At 48.2% G+C, this 14,070-nt stretch overlaps 1 protein-coding gene across 1 annotated transcript in view; it reads right to left on the bottom strand.

The window, feature by feature from the left end:
• Positions 1 to 14,070, bottom strand: part of LOC137519355 (polycystin-1-like protein 1) — a 705,387-nt gene that overhangs the window by 317,137 nt on the left and 374,180 nt on the right. The gene's annotated exons all lie outside the window — the stretch shown is intronic.

The following is a 14,070-nucleotide window of genomic DNA, read 5'->3' as shown; positions in this document are numbered from 1 at the left end:
ATGTGCCCCATGTTTGTTTCTAACTTTGCACAGTGCCATGGAATACGTTGCACTTTATAAATCATTAATAATAATAATAAATACTGTATTTATTACATTATCCTCTGTAATTTGTTCATTGCTATTACTTAAATATGTCAGCCTGCTAAGATCAGTGTTGATTGCCTATTTTCTCCAAAGTCATTTTCACATTTCGAAAATCCTATTTTTGACTCGAGAAAATTTTCACGAAAAAGTGCTTGAATTTTTGTGTTTTTGCGAAAAAGCAAAAATGTTATTTTTACCGCAAAAGCACAAAAATTATAAATTTTACCAGGAAAATTTGTGAAAAATAAAACTTATTTTCGATGGAATTTTCACTCAAAAATAAAAATTTACATGATTTTCGCGAAAATTAATGCAAAAAGATCATTGACATTTTCGCTCATCACTAAGATAGATTGTTTCACAAGTGTACAGATTTTGCATGCTCAAAAATTAGAACACAATCAAATTATGTATGTCTGCCACAATAAATGATAATGTGGTTTGCAGTCAAATTTGCTGTGCAACTACTAAGCAGAAATAAAGGCCACAGTTCACTAATCTTACAGTGGCTTGCAAAAGTATTCGGCCCCCTTGAAGTTTTCCACATTTTGTCACATTACTGCCACAAACATGAATCAATTTTATTGGAATTCCACGTGAAAGACCAATACAAAGTGGTGTACATGGGAGAAGTGGAACGAAAATCATACATGATTCCAATCATTTTTTACGAATTAATAACTGCAAAGTGGGGTGTGCGTAATTATTCAGCCCCCTTTGGTCTGAGTACAGTCAGTTGCCCATAGACATTGCCTGATGAGTGCTAATGACTAAATAAAGTGCACCTGTGTGTAATCTAATGTCAGTACAAATACAGCTGCTCTGTGACGGCCTCAGAGGTTGTCTAAGAGAACATTGGGATCAACAACACCATGAATTCCAAAGAATACACCAGGGAGGTCAGGGATAAAGTTATTGAGAAATTTAAAGCAGGCTTAGGCTACAAAAAGATTCCCAAAACCTTGAATATCCCACCGAGCACTGTTCAAGCGATCATTCAGAAATGGAAGGAGTATGGCACAACTGTAACCCTACCAAGACAAGGCCGTCCACCAAAACTCACAGGCCAAACAAGGAGAGCGCTGATCAGAAATGCAGTCAAGAGGCCCATGGTGACTCTGGACAAGCTGCAGAGATCTACAGCTCAGGTGGGGGAATCTGTCCATAGGACAACTATTAGTTGTGCACTGCACAAAGTTGGCCTTTATGGAAGAGTGGAAAGAAGAAAGCCATTGTTAACAGAAATAAGAAGTCCCGTTTGCAGTTTGCCACAAGCCAAGTGGGGGACACATCAAACATGTAGAAGGTGCTCTGGTCAGATGAGACCAAAATGAAACTTTTTGGCCAACATGCAAAACGCTATGTGTGGCGGAAGACTAACACTGCACATCACTCTGAACACACCATCCCCACTGTCAAATATGGTGGTGGCAGCATCATGCTCGGGGGGTGCATCTCTTCAGCAGGGACAGGGAAGCTGGTCAGAGTTGATGGGAAGATGGATGGAGCCAAATACAGGGCAATCTTGGAAGAAAACCTCTTGGAGACTGCAAAAGACTTGAGACTGGGGCGGAGGTTCACTTTCCAGCAGGACAACGACCCTAAACATAAAGCCAGGGCAACAATGGAATAGTTTAAAACAAAACATATCCATGTGTTAGAATGGCCCAGTCAAAGTCCAGATCTAAATCCAATCGAGAATCTGCGGCAAGATCTGAAAACTGCTGTTCACAAATGCTGCCCATCTAATCTGACTGAGCTGGAGCTATTTTGCAAAGAAGAATGGGCAAGGATTTCAGTCTCTAGATGTGCAAAGCTGGTAAAGACATACCCTAAAAGACTGGCAGCAGTAATTGCAGCAAAAGGTGGTTCTACAAAGTATTGACTCGGGGGGGCTGAATAATTACACACACCCCACTTTGCAGTTATTTATTTGTAAAAAATGTTTGGAATCATGTATGATTTTCGTTCCACTTCTCACGTGTACACTACTTTGTGAGGCTCCCTTTGCTGAATCTGTCATTTAGTTTGGCACTGTTATTGGCCTGACGAAGTGGGCTCTGACCCGCGAAATGCGTGTCCTGTGCTACTAATAAAAACCTTTTTTAAATACAAAGATTTTTCCGTCTCTGAGGTAAGCTGCCTCAAATTTATTTCCCGTTTTTAAACTGCTTTTAAATTGTAACGATCAGTGTCAGCACACAGAGAGAATCTCATTATTGGTGATCTGCAGTATCACCAAGAATACAAGTATAACTAACCTCTGGACACCTGATAAGTGTAAGTGTTTGGTGCAACAGTATATGAGCCTGGATCACCTGAGGAGCAGGTAACCCTAGACCGTATAAAGAGTATCTCCTGGTAGGTTGGAGATACACAGAGAGTCAGTAATTCCCTGAACAGCTGTGAATCAGACTCTACTGCAGTCAAAGGACTCCTATGAGATTGAGTCCCTGACTGGATTGCAGGGAGGTCCCTCTATGAGACAGGGAGTCCCTGCAGCTACTGGACACCCCACCGGGGGGGGGGGTGTCACAGGTAGAAGGGTCGGTCAGGCCGGGTCGGCAACACACGAGCAGATAAAGTACAGAGACAGAAGGCTGATTCGGTAACAAGGGACAGGCAGGGTTGGCAACAGGTAATCAGATATGCAAAGGTACCGAATCAGAGAGCAGGAGCAGAGTCAAGAAGGCAATAGGTCATAACAGATATCAAGCAGAGGCCTAGTCTAGAGTGTGAGGTCCGTGGTCTCAACACTCAGGGACTGATCTACAGAATAACACAGAAATGACACAGTATCCCTAATCTTGGGTGTGAGGTCCGTGGTCTCTACACCCTGGAACTGGTCTAAAGTATAACACAGCAATGACACAGTATCCCTAATCTTGGGTGTGAGGCCCGTGGTCTCTACACCCTGGAACTGGTCTAAAGTATAACACAGTAATAACACAGTAATCTGGCTAAGTGTGAATTCCCAGGTCCACCTGGTTCTAACACACTGAAGGATCTGACTATGGTCTGAGTGCTAACACATAAGCATTCGCAACGGCAGACAACCAGCTACTGACAGACGAGAAGTATATATAGCAGAGCGCTCCTCAGTGCTGCCCAGTCCCATTCAACCAATCACCTACTGCGCTGGGATCAGCTGATCGTCCTGATAAGCTGATCCCTCTCCTATTGGCATAAAGGGCCTGTCTGTTAGCACGTGCGCGCGTAGCTCTCCATCTGTGTGCACTACTAGGCTCAGACAAACCAGACGCATGCCGCTGCGTAGAAACCGCCGGTCTGAACGCGGATTCAGCCGCCCCGCTGTCAGACCGCGCGGCGCTGTCTCCGCAATCCATTACATAGATGCTTTTATTACACCAGGGCGCCTATTATACCCTTATTGTGCAATCATACCCCCTTACCTCACCCATCTGAGGGGTGGGTACAGACCACACGTGGCTTCAACCACGTCGGACATCTGTCCCCTTTCTTTTACCAAGGAGAGTGACCGCATCCAGGTCCCTAGGGACCACCCCGAGTGGAGTCGGGTTTGTTGTCTCCACCTCAGGGGCGTAGCTAGAAATGAGTGGGCCCCATAGCAAAAACATTTTATGGGCCCCCCCCCACGACCTTCCAACCCCACGGACCTCAGACCTCCCACCCAAACATTACTCCAGGACCCTCCACTCCAACATTCCCACACCCCTCTAAGTACAGTATAAGTAGCCAGGTCTATAGGTGTCCCCAGTTTAGGTAGTAGTCAGGGGCGTAACTATAAAATCACTGGGCCCCCTTGTGGCAACAACAATTTAACCTAAATACTGTACACACGTTTTAACTGATTCATGAACATTATGGAAAATCCAAGTTGAAAATAAACTGTGAAGATAAACAATTTCATCCATCCTACTCCTGAAAAATAAATTCATTTTGTACAACCTCCCAGTTTTATTTTCTATTTTAAAAAGCTAAAAAAGTAGGTTTAATGCTATTGTCTCATATGATGATGATTCAGCTTTTCCCATAGTCTCGCAGTCATGTGACCCCCAACAAGACAAATTCAGCAATCATGAGGCCCCTATCAAGACAAATTCAGCAAAAATGAGGCCCCCAACATGACAAATTCAGCAATCGTGAGACCCCCAACAAGACAAATTCAGCAATCATGAGGCCCCCAACAAATCAGGAGGCTAGGGTGGCCATCCGTCCGGATTTCCGCCGGACAGTCCGGTTTTTGCACCTGTAGTCCTCCGTCCGGAGGAAGGCAAGGGAGGACAGCCAAATGTCCTCCTTTTCGGCCCGATCTCCTCCATCTCCCTTAGTTCTAATCTCCCTAACGCTGGCGCTGCCTGTAACGCAGCGGCAGTGATGTCACACGTTACGTGTGACACGTAGACGTCGGCGCAGTGGGAACAGAGGCAGCCCGTCCATCACGCTTGGCGGGGGGAGGAGCCGACCCAGCCACGCGCGACCCAGAGGCAGCTGCACCCATTGCTATGTAGCCACTAGCCACTGCCAGTCGCTCCGCCAGACTACTAGGCCCGCTAGTGCCTAAGCCAGCAGCAGCAGCAAGTGAGAGCCTGCCGTACTGCCGTGGTCACTTCACTTCAGGTCAGTCCAGTCCACTCGGGTCAGTTGCATTTGTGGGGAAATCGTCTGCCAATAACAATGCATTTTGTGGGGAAATCTGCCTGCCAGTGAAATTGCATTTGTGGGGAAATCTGCCAACGAGATTGCATTTGTGGGGAAATCTGCCAACGAGATTGCATTTGTGGGGAAATCTGCCAACGAGATTGCATTTGTGGGAAAATCTTCTGCCAATGAGATTCCATTTTGTGGGAAAATCTTCTGCCAATGAGATTGCATTTGTGGGGAAATCTGCCAATAACATTGCATTTGTGGGGAAATCTGCCAATAACATTGCATTTGTGAGGAAATCTGCCAATAATATTGCATTTGTGGGGAAATCTTCTGCCAACGAGATTGCATTTTGTGGGGAAATCTTCTGCCAACGAGATTGCATTTTGTGGGGAAATCTTCTGCCAACGAGATTGCATTTTGTGGGGAAATCTTCTGCCAACGAGATTGCATTTTGTGGGGAAATCTTATGCCAACGAGATTGCATTTTGTGGGGAAATCTTATGCCAACGAGATTGCATTTTGTGGGGAAATCTTATGCCAACGAGATTGCATTTTGTGGGGAAAACTGCCAACGAGATTGCATTTTGTGGGGAAATCTGCCAACGAGATTGCATTTGTGGGGAAATCTGCCAACGAGATTGCATTTGTGGGGAAATCTGCCAACGAGATTGCATTTGTGGGGAAATCTTCTGCCAATGAGATTGCATTTTGTGGTCGGCCGGCCCTCCATCATGTGGACTATTGTGCGCCACTGTCCTCGGTAAGATGTCCTCCTTTTTAGGGTGTGATGTCCTCCTTTTTGGGGTTCTGCAAGTGGCCACCCTACATGAGGCCCCCAAAACGACAAATTCAGCAATCATGAGGCCCCCAACAAATCATGAGGCCCCCAACAAGACAAATTCAGCAATCATGTGACCCCCAACAAGACAAATTCAGCACTCATGAGGCACATAAATAGACAGCATTTCACATAAATAGGCAGAATGTCCCTAATATGGTATGGTGATACCTCTCACCTGGCTTCTGAATTCTCCTGTACTGGCTGCTGTGCCTGCCAATACTGTTTTTGGCTGGATTGGGGATGATGTGTGGGCTGAAAGGCCTGGCAGTGATGCTGTGGCCTGGCTGGCGGTGATGCTGTGGCCGGGTTGGCTGGCGGTGATGCTGTGGCCGATGCTGTGGCTGGGTTGGCGGTGATGCTGTGGCTGGGTTGGCTGGCGGTGATGCTGGGCTGTGCTTGGCTGGTTGAAGTAAATGCTGGCCTGACTGGTGGTGATGCTGTGGCCTTTTTGATAGTGATTCTAGGCTGGCTGGCTTGTGGTGATGCTAGGCTGGTTGGCCTGGATAGTTTAGGTAGTGACAGGTGCCCCCTAGTTAAGGTAGTGCCAGGAGTCCCCAAGTTTAGGTAGTGACAGGAGTCCCACCAGTTCAGGTAGTGACAGGAGCCCCCCCAGTTCAGGCAGTGACAGGAGCCCCCCATTGTAAGTAATGACAGGTGACCCCCAGTGTAAGTAGTGACAGGTGACCCCGAGTTAGGAAGTGGACCTCCAGGTTAGGTTGTGAGTGACAGGGACCCCCAGGTTAGGTTGTGAGTGACAGGCGCCCCCCAGGTTAGATTGTGAGTGACAGGCGCCCCCCAGTTAAGTAGTGAGTGACAGGCGCCCCCAGGTTAGGTTGCGAGTGACAGGGACCCCCAGGTTAGGTTGTGAGTGACAGGCGCCCCAGTTAAGTAGTGAGTGACAGGCGCCCCCAGGTTAGGTTGTGAGTGACAGGGACCCCCAGGTTAGGTTGTGAGTGACAGGCGCCCCCCAGTTAAGTAGTGAGTGGTGAGTGCCAGGTGCCCCCCAGGTTAGGTTGTGAGTGACAGGGAGGTTAGGTTGTGATTGACAGGCGCCCCCCCAGTTAAGTAGTGAGTGACAGGCAACCCCCAGTTAAGTAGTGAGTGACAGGCGCCCCCCAGTTAAATAGTGAGTGACAGGGACCCCCAGGTTAGGTTGTGAGTGACAGGCGCCCCCCAGTTAAGTAGTGAATGACAGGCGCCCCTCCAATTAAGTAGTGAGTGACAGGCGCCCCCCAGTTAAGTAGTGAGTGACAGGCGCCCCCCAGGTTAGGTTGTGAGTGACAGGGACCCCCAGGTTAGGTTGTGAGTGACAGGCGCCCCCCAGTTAAGTAGTGAATGACAGGCGCCCCCCAATTAAGTAGTGAGTGACAGGCGCCCCCCAGTTAAGTAGTGAGTGACAGGCGCCCCCCAGGTTAGGTTGTGATTGACAGGCGCCCCCCAGTTAAGTAGTGAGTGACAAGCGCCCCCAGTTAAGTAGTGAGTGACAGGCACCCCCCAGTTAAGTAGTGAGTGACAGGCAACCCCCAGTTAAGTAGTGAGTGACAGGCGCCCCCCAGTGAAGTAGTGAGTGACAGGCGCCCCCCAGTGAAGTAGTGAGTGACAGGCGCCCTCCAGTTAAGTAGTGAGTGACAGGGACTCCCAGGTTAGGCCGCCCCTCCCCCTCCCCCCGGGCCCGCTCAGGGCCGTTTTTGAGGGCTAGAGGGGTCACAGCATGAGGGGAGAGCTTGGTGGCACGTCGGTGGGGAGGGGGAAGGCCCCCCCCCCTCTCCCTCACCTTGGGCTCTTCCCTCTGCGCTCTCCCCTCCAGCATTAAACAGAGATTGTATGCAGGAGGAGACGGCGGGGTAGCGGCGACAGATACATACCTTCCGTGCGCTCCACGGATGCGTCTCTCTCTAGCCTCTGACGCGACTTCCGGTATAAACAGGAAGTCGCGTCAGACAATAGAGGGAGAACCATCCGCGCTGGAGCGCACAGAAGGTATGTATCTGCCGCCGCTGCCCCGCCGCCTCCTCCTGCATACAATCTCTGCTTAATGCTTGAGGGGAGAGCGCAGAGGGGAGAGGGTCCGAGGTGAGGGAGGGGGGGGGTCTTCCCCCCTCCCCACAGACGTGCCATCAAGCTCTCCCCTCATGCTGTGACCCCTCCAGCACCTAGCGGGGCATCCTGCTGCGGGCCCCCCCTGACGTAGGGGCCCATAGCAATGCTATGGTTGCTATCCCCATTGCTACGCCCTTGCTCCACCTGCTTCCTGTGGTCAGTTGCCCCTCTGCAACCCACCCTTGTGAGTAGTGTCTTACTTTTATTACGTTCCATTGTTTTTGACATACTACACCATTGGGCTCCCACTTTTGTCTCCTGTATCTTTTCACTAGAGAGTGTTTTTGACACCTACATCCCACTACATATTGTAATACCCAGTACTGCATATACCTACCTACCTACCTACATGAGCTGAGCGCACGCAGTGTCACTGTGCCTGTCCGCAACCTGTCTGTGTGTGACAGGTGCACATTGTAATACCCATCACTGCATATACCTACTGTAACGATTGTGGAATTATTTCCGCGGTCAGCGCACAAGATGCGCACTGACACTGCGGAAATCCTCCACAAGCGTGTAATTTAACAGAACCCAGCTATGGTGCTATGCACCTGTAGAGGGAAATTCCCACCGGCAGATGGAGCTGTGGAGTGCAGAGGAACACAGCCTCTGCACTGCCACAGATGTCTGATGGGAATTGTACGAGTTGAAGCAATGCAGGGCAAGATAGCCCTTAAAGAGAGAGAGCACAGAGACAGAATGTATGTGTGTCCACCAATCTAGTCGCCACCCAGCGACGGTGAACACACAACAGCGGAAACGAAGTAGGAAAGCAATCGCAAGAGTGGCGATTGCCAATAGTGACACAAGACCAAATTAGACAGAGCACAAGTGTAGCAAGAAAGACATAGCAAATAACAATGATCAGAACGTCAAAGAAAATAACAAACGCTAGCTAAACGCGAACTCCACACTCATTCGCAACAGCGGACACGTTAAAGACACGATCACCGCGCGTTAGGCGCCCAGTGATAAGCATGCCACCCTAACTAACCAATGTAACATAAACACGAAATAGAGAACGCGAACGCTTGCTAAACGGTTACCTCACCGAGCCTACAGCAAGCGTTCGTACCAGACAAGACAGAGAGAAGGAGTAGCCAGCAGCAACCGCAGCTCTGGCCTACACTCCCAGACAGAGCACAGAAGGAACCACCGCCACTACCGATAGAGCGGATGCGATCCAGACAGACAACAGATGAATCAACCAGTAGCAACCGCTGCTCTGACTTGCACCCCTAAGATGGAGTACAGACAGAACGATTTCCTGCCAACCGCCGCTGGCGACAAGACAATCGCAAAAGATAGACAGTACAAGGAAAAACAGATAATACAATCTGACTACGCTAGAAGGGATGCCTAGTGCAGTCCCAAGGAATTACTCTAAGATAATCTTAGCAAACAATAGCAAAGGCTGATACTCCAGGTGAGTTAGCAGGAACAAACCATCATGACCAGCAAGGGATTCTGGGAGAAAATGGTATTTATACTGCAAGCCATCAAAGGAAGCAGCTAAGCAATTTGCATGTCAAGTGGATGCAAATTCCTCACCAGAACAGCAGCTCAGCAAGTTGCAGAGTGAAGACAGGTCTCCTTTCCAGAGACTTGCAACGCTCAGAGCTACAAAATGGTCAAAAAGCTGTCTGCCTGTGCAGACAGCAGAGCAGATCATTACACCTACCTACCTGTTGTTCACATTGCACCCACCTACCTACGTGAGCTGAGCGCACGCAGTGTCACTGTGCCTGTCTGCAACCTGTCTGTGTGTGACAGGTGCACATTGTAATACCCATCACTGCATATACCTACCTACCTGTTGTTCACTGTGCACCCACCCACCTACGTGAGTTGAGCGCACACAGTGTCACTGTGCCTGTCCGCTACCTGTCTGGATGTGACAGGTGCACATTGTAATACCCATCACTGCATATAGCTACTGTAACGCTGGGGGGGTCATACTTTATGACTACCCAGCACAACAAGGCTAAGAGCTGGATAATGAAAGAGGCTACACAGGCTGCCCAGAGCAACTGCAGCTCTGGGCTTCTGATAAGATGCAATGGCAGTGCAGTGCGATGTTGCGCTGCTCTTGCGATAGCAAACATTCAGACAGATACAAGACAGACTGGAGTGAGGAAGCTAATAGCAACCGCAGCAATGGCTACCTCGCAAGTACAGGACTAGGAGGAGGACAGAGGCTAACAGAATGAATGCTTGCTAATCTATTCACTGCCTCAGTGACAGCAAGCATTCACAAAGACAAGAGTGAGGTAACCAATAGCAACTGCAGCAATGGCTATCTCGCAAGGACAGGACTAGGCTAGCTAAGCTTGGGTGATCACGCTAAGCGCAAACTACCGAAAGATGCTAAAAACTGACTAGCTGAACACAGGATATCAACAGTTCGTGTACGTATATATATCAGCGACACTGATATATCACCGTAACACGGATACAAGGAAAATAGCAAACGCTGACTAGAATATGTATATGTTGGCGATGAGCATATATATATATATATATATATATATATATATATATATATATATATATAATAATATATATATATATATATATATATATATATATATATATATATATATACATACATACATAAGCAAGGACACTAGCTAGATCTGGACTGGAGCAATATAGCGAACTAACTAGGCGATACAAACAATACAAAATCTCTGCACTAGAAGGAGTACGTATATATGTCCCCGTGGGAAATATATAATCATAGCTCCACAAGATAACTGAACTAGAAGGAATATATTTCACAGTATCAAAGGACCCAGTAAAAGCTTAGACAGAGCTGAAACTATGACGGGCGAGGTCTAAAAGGGGAGGCAGTCTTTTATGCTGGCATCAGCCAATGGATGCAAGCATGCAAATCTCCACACAGCTGAATGGTAATCATTCAATCCTGAGCTGGCTTGGTTACCATTTGCTAGCTGAAAGACTATCTGTACAAATGCATGCAGTCCTATGCAACAACATGCATGCAGGAAATCCAGGGCTCTCTGGCTGCAGTTCAGCTGTAGTAAGCCATCAGTGGAATGACGACAGCATTCTGAGCTGCCCAGAACTGCAGAGCAATTGCAAATGACAATGTGACTCATTGCGAATGCACAACCGAATGCAGGCTGACAAGCCAGAATTGTCCGTTTGCGGCTCCATCGCAATGGACAGAACACGCCACAGAAGGAATCCTTACAGTACCCCTCTCCTTTAAAGGCAGCTTCAAGACGCCTATAGAAACTGGCACAATTTTCCTGAACCACCCAAACCAAAAAAACAGATGCGGAAAATCCAGCAAACTGATCTGACTGATAACTCATGAAGGGCGGGACAGCTCGACAAGACCAAATTCCAGAATCAGTCTCACCAAGAATGGACCAATCGGAACCAGAACCTACAGAACCATGCCCATCAGTACTACAAGCCCAAGTGTGATACCCATCAGAACCATGATTTCCAGGAAAAAGCCCCCCGAAACTCTCTGAGCGATACCCACCACCTTCCAGGTACTGTCCAAAAATGCCAAACCTTTTGCAATGCCCACCGGAACTGTCCTTACCAACACAATACCCACTGTTGAACCAGTCCAAGGCACCAGGACCAGGGATGCTCATCCGGATTTCGTAACCCGGATATCCGAACTTTTTTACACTATCCGATTCGAATTCTGGATTTTTTAAAAAATCCGGATAGCTATCTGCAGATATTTTTACAGCCAACCCGGATATCCGCAAATTTCTCCCAGATATCCGGATTACAGGTTCAATGGCAAAAAGACACACACACACACACCTCCTCTCTCTCTCTCTCTCTCTCTCTCTCTCTCTCGGATTTGTAGGATGTTAAAAGCCAGCTTACATGCATTGGCCAGGAATCGTACCCAGGCCCACTGCTTGGAGGGCAGCTATGCTCACCACTATACTACCGACAGCACTACATACTGAAGCCAGCCTAGCATGTACCATTGTGATTTACCCAAGAGAAAAATTAGCTTGTTTATTTGCCTAATTTGCTAGATGAAAGCAGTGGGACACATGGTGAAACTGCTTACAAGGTTCAATTCAAGACTTCAGAATCAGAAAGATCATGTGCCCCCCTGGATGATGATGCTGGTGTAACACACACAGCAAAGGACAGCAATTTGAAGTCTGAAAGATTCCAGGGCAAGGGTGGGAAGGATGAAAAGCTAGATGGCCATGCAACCCTTCCTGCTAGGGATGGCCTTGCATTTTGTGTTCAACAGTTGTCCGAAGAAAACCCCAGATAGCCATTTAGCAGCTATGACCTATACACAGTCCTTGTGGCACGACTGGTTAGTGCATTTGGCTGTTAACTGAAAGGTTGGTGGTTCAAGCCCACCCAGGGATGGCCTTGTATTTTGTGTTCAGCAGTTGTCCGAAAAAAAAACCCAGATATCCATTTAGCAGCTATGACCTATACACAGTCCTTGTGGCACAATTGGTTAGTGCATTTGGCTGTTAACCAAAACGTTGGTGGTTCAAGCCCACCCAGGGATGGCCTTGCATTTTGTGCTCAACAGTTGTCCGAAGAAAACCCCAGATAGCCATTTAGCAGCCATGACCTATACACAGTCCTTGTGGCACAACTGGTTAGTGCATTTGGCTGTTAACCAAAAGGTTGGTGGTTCAAGCCCACCCAGGGATGGCCTTGCATTTTGTGCTTAACAGTTGTCCGAAGAAAACCCCAGATAGCCATTTAGCAGCCATGACCTATACACAGTCCTTGTGGCACAATTGGTTAGTGCATTTAGCTGTTAACCAAAAGGTTGGTGGTTCAGGGACACCCTTGCCTTTTGTGTTTTGTGAAGGGAACTAATGTACCCTTCTTAAACTTGAAGATTGTATGCAAATGTAAGCAGACTGCAGAGTGGTGCAGCAGAAGTGTGCTGGGCCCATAACCCAGAGGTTGATGGATTGAAAGCCATCCTCTGCTAAGCATGATTTCATTTTTGCACCTCGCTTTATCGCATGGGCAAAATGGTTTCCATAGCCCTGTAAGAGAAAGTGTAATAAGGGCCCTGCCGTAACATAGATATTACGGTAGCTAAGACTACTGCTGGGCCTCTCTTGTAGTTGAAGAGATGAGTGAACTGTGACACCACAGTTAAAAAAAAAATAAAAATAAAAAAAAAACAGCAAACAGAGAAGCTTCCCCATATTGGAGCATTGGATTTGGTAAAGTCTTAAGTCAATGGGCCTGATTCACAAAGCGGTGCAAACTTTTTCGTGGACTTTTGCGCGCGCAATTTGTCGCGATTTGCGCGATCGCGGCAAATTGCGCGCGCAAAAGTCCGTGAAAAAGTTTGCACCGCTTTGTGAATCAGGCCCAATGTGTTGTAAGACACAAGTAAGCTTTAACCTCCTTGCCAGTCTAATTCCCGCCGGCAAGGAGGCAGTGCAGAACTTTTTTTTATATATTTTTTTTTAAATCATGTAGCGAGCCCAGGGCTCACTACATGATAGCCGCTGAGCAGCGGCATCCCCCCACCCACTCCGATCGCCTTCGGCGATCAGAGTAAGCAGGGAATCCCGTTCAGAATGGGACTTCCTGCAGGGCTTCCCTGGTCACCATGGCGACGGGGCGGGATGACGTCACCGACGTCATGGACGTCGGGACGTCACAGGGAATCCCGATCCACCCCTCAGCGCTGCCTGGCACTAATTGGCCAGGCTGCGCAGGGGTCTGGGGCGGGGGGGGGGGGGCGGCTTGGCGCGGCGGGTAGCGGCGGCGATCGAATGTTACAAGCAGCTAGCAAAGTGCTAGCTGCATGTAACAAAAAAAAATTATGCAAATCGGCCAAGCGGGGCCTGAGAAATCCTCCTGCGCAGGTTACTCCGAGCTGAGCTCGGGATAACCGGCAAGGAGGTTAAGTTAGCAGGAATGGTTGCATGGCCACCTACCTAGCTTTTCATCCTTCCCAGGCCAGCTAGGCTGGCTTCAGCCTGTAGTGTTGGTAGTATAGTGGTGAGCATAGCTGCCCTCCACGCTCTTGACCTGGGTTCAATTCCTGGGTTTGATTTCTGGCGAATGTATGTGAGCGTGCTGTAGTTTTGATAGTATAGTGGTGAGCATCACTGCCCTCCACGCAGTTGACCTGGGTTCGATTCCTGGCTAATGTATGTGAGTGTGCTTTTGACATCCTACAAATCCCGGGAAGATGAGGAAGGGAGAAGGGAGGTGGGTAAGAGGCTAGAAGGTGTTTTTAAAGGTTAGGAATGGTTTTAAAGCATTTTGAAAGGAACTTCCAGTTTCTTTATCCAGATATCCGAATAGGTCGGATATCCGCGGATAATGCGTTCGGATATCCCCGTTCATGCGGATAGCTAAAAGTTTGGATTCGGATATCCAAATCGGGTCCGGATAGC

This window comes from Hyperolius riggenbachi, chromosome 5 (genome assembly GCF_040937935.1).
Source record: "Hyperolius riggenbachi isolate aHypRig1 chromosome 5, aHypRig1.pri, whole genome shotgun sequence".
In the NCBI taxonomy this organism is placed as follows: domain Eukaryota; kingdom Metazoa; phylum Chordata; class Amphibia; order Anura; family Hyperoliidae; genus Hyperolius; species Hyperolius riggenbachi.
Note: the sequence above shows the minus strand (reverse complement) of the source record. Positions and strands in the feature narration are given on the sequence as shown.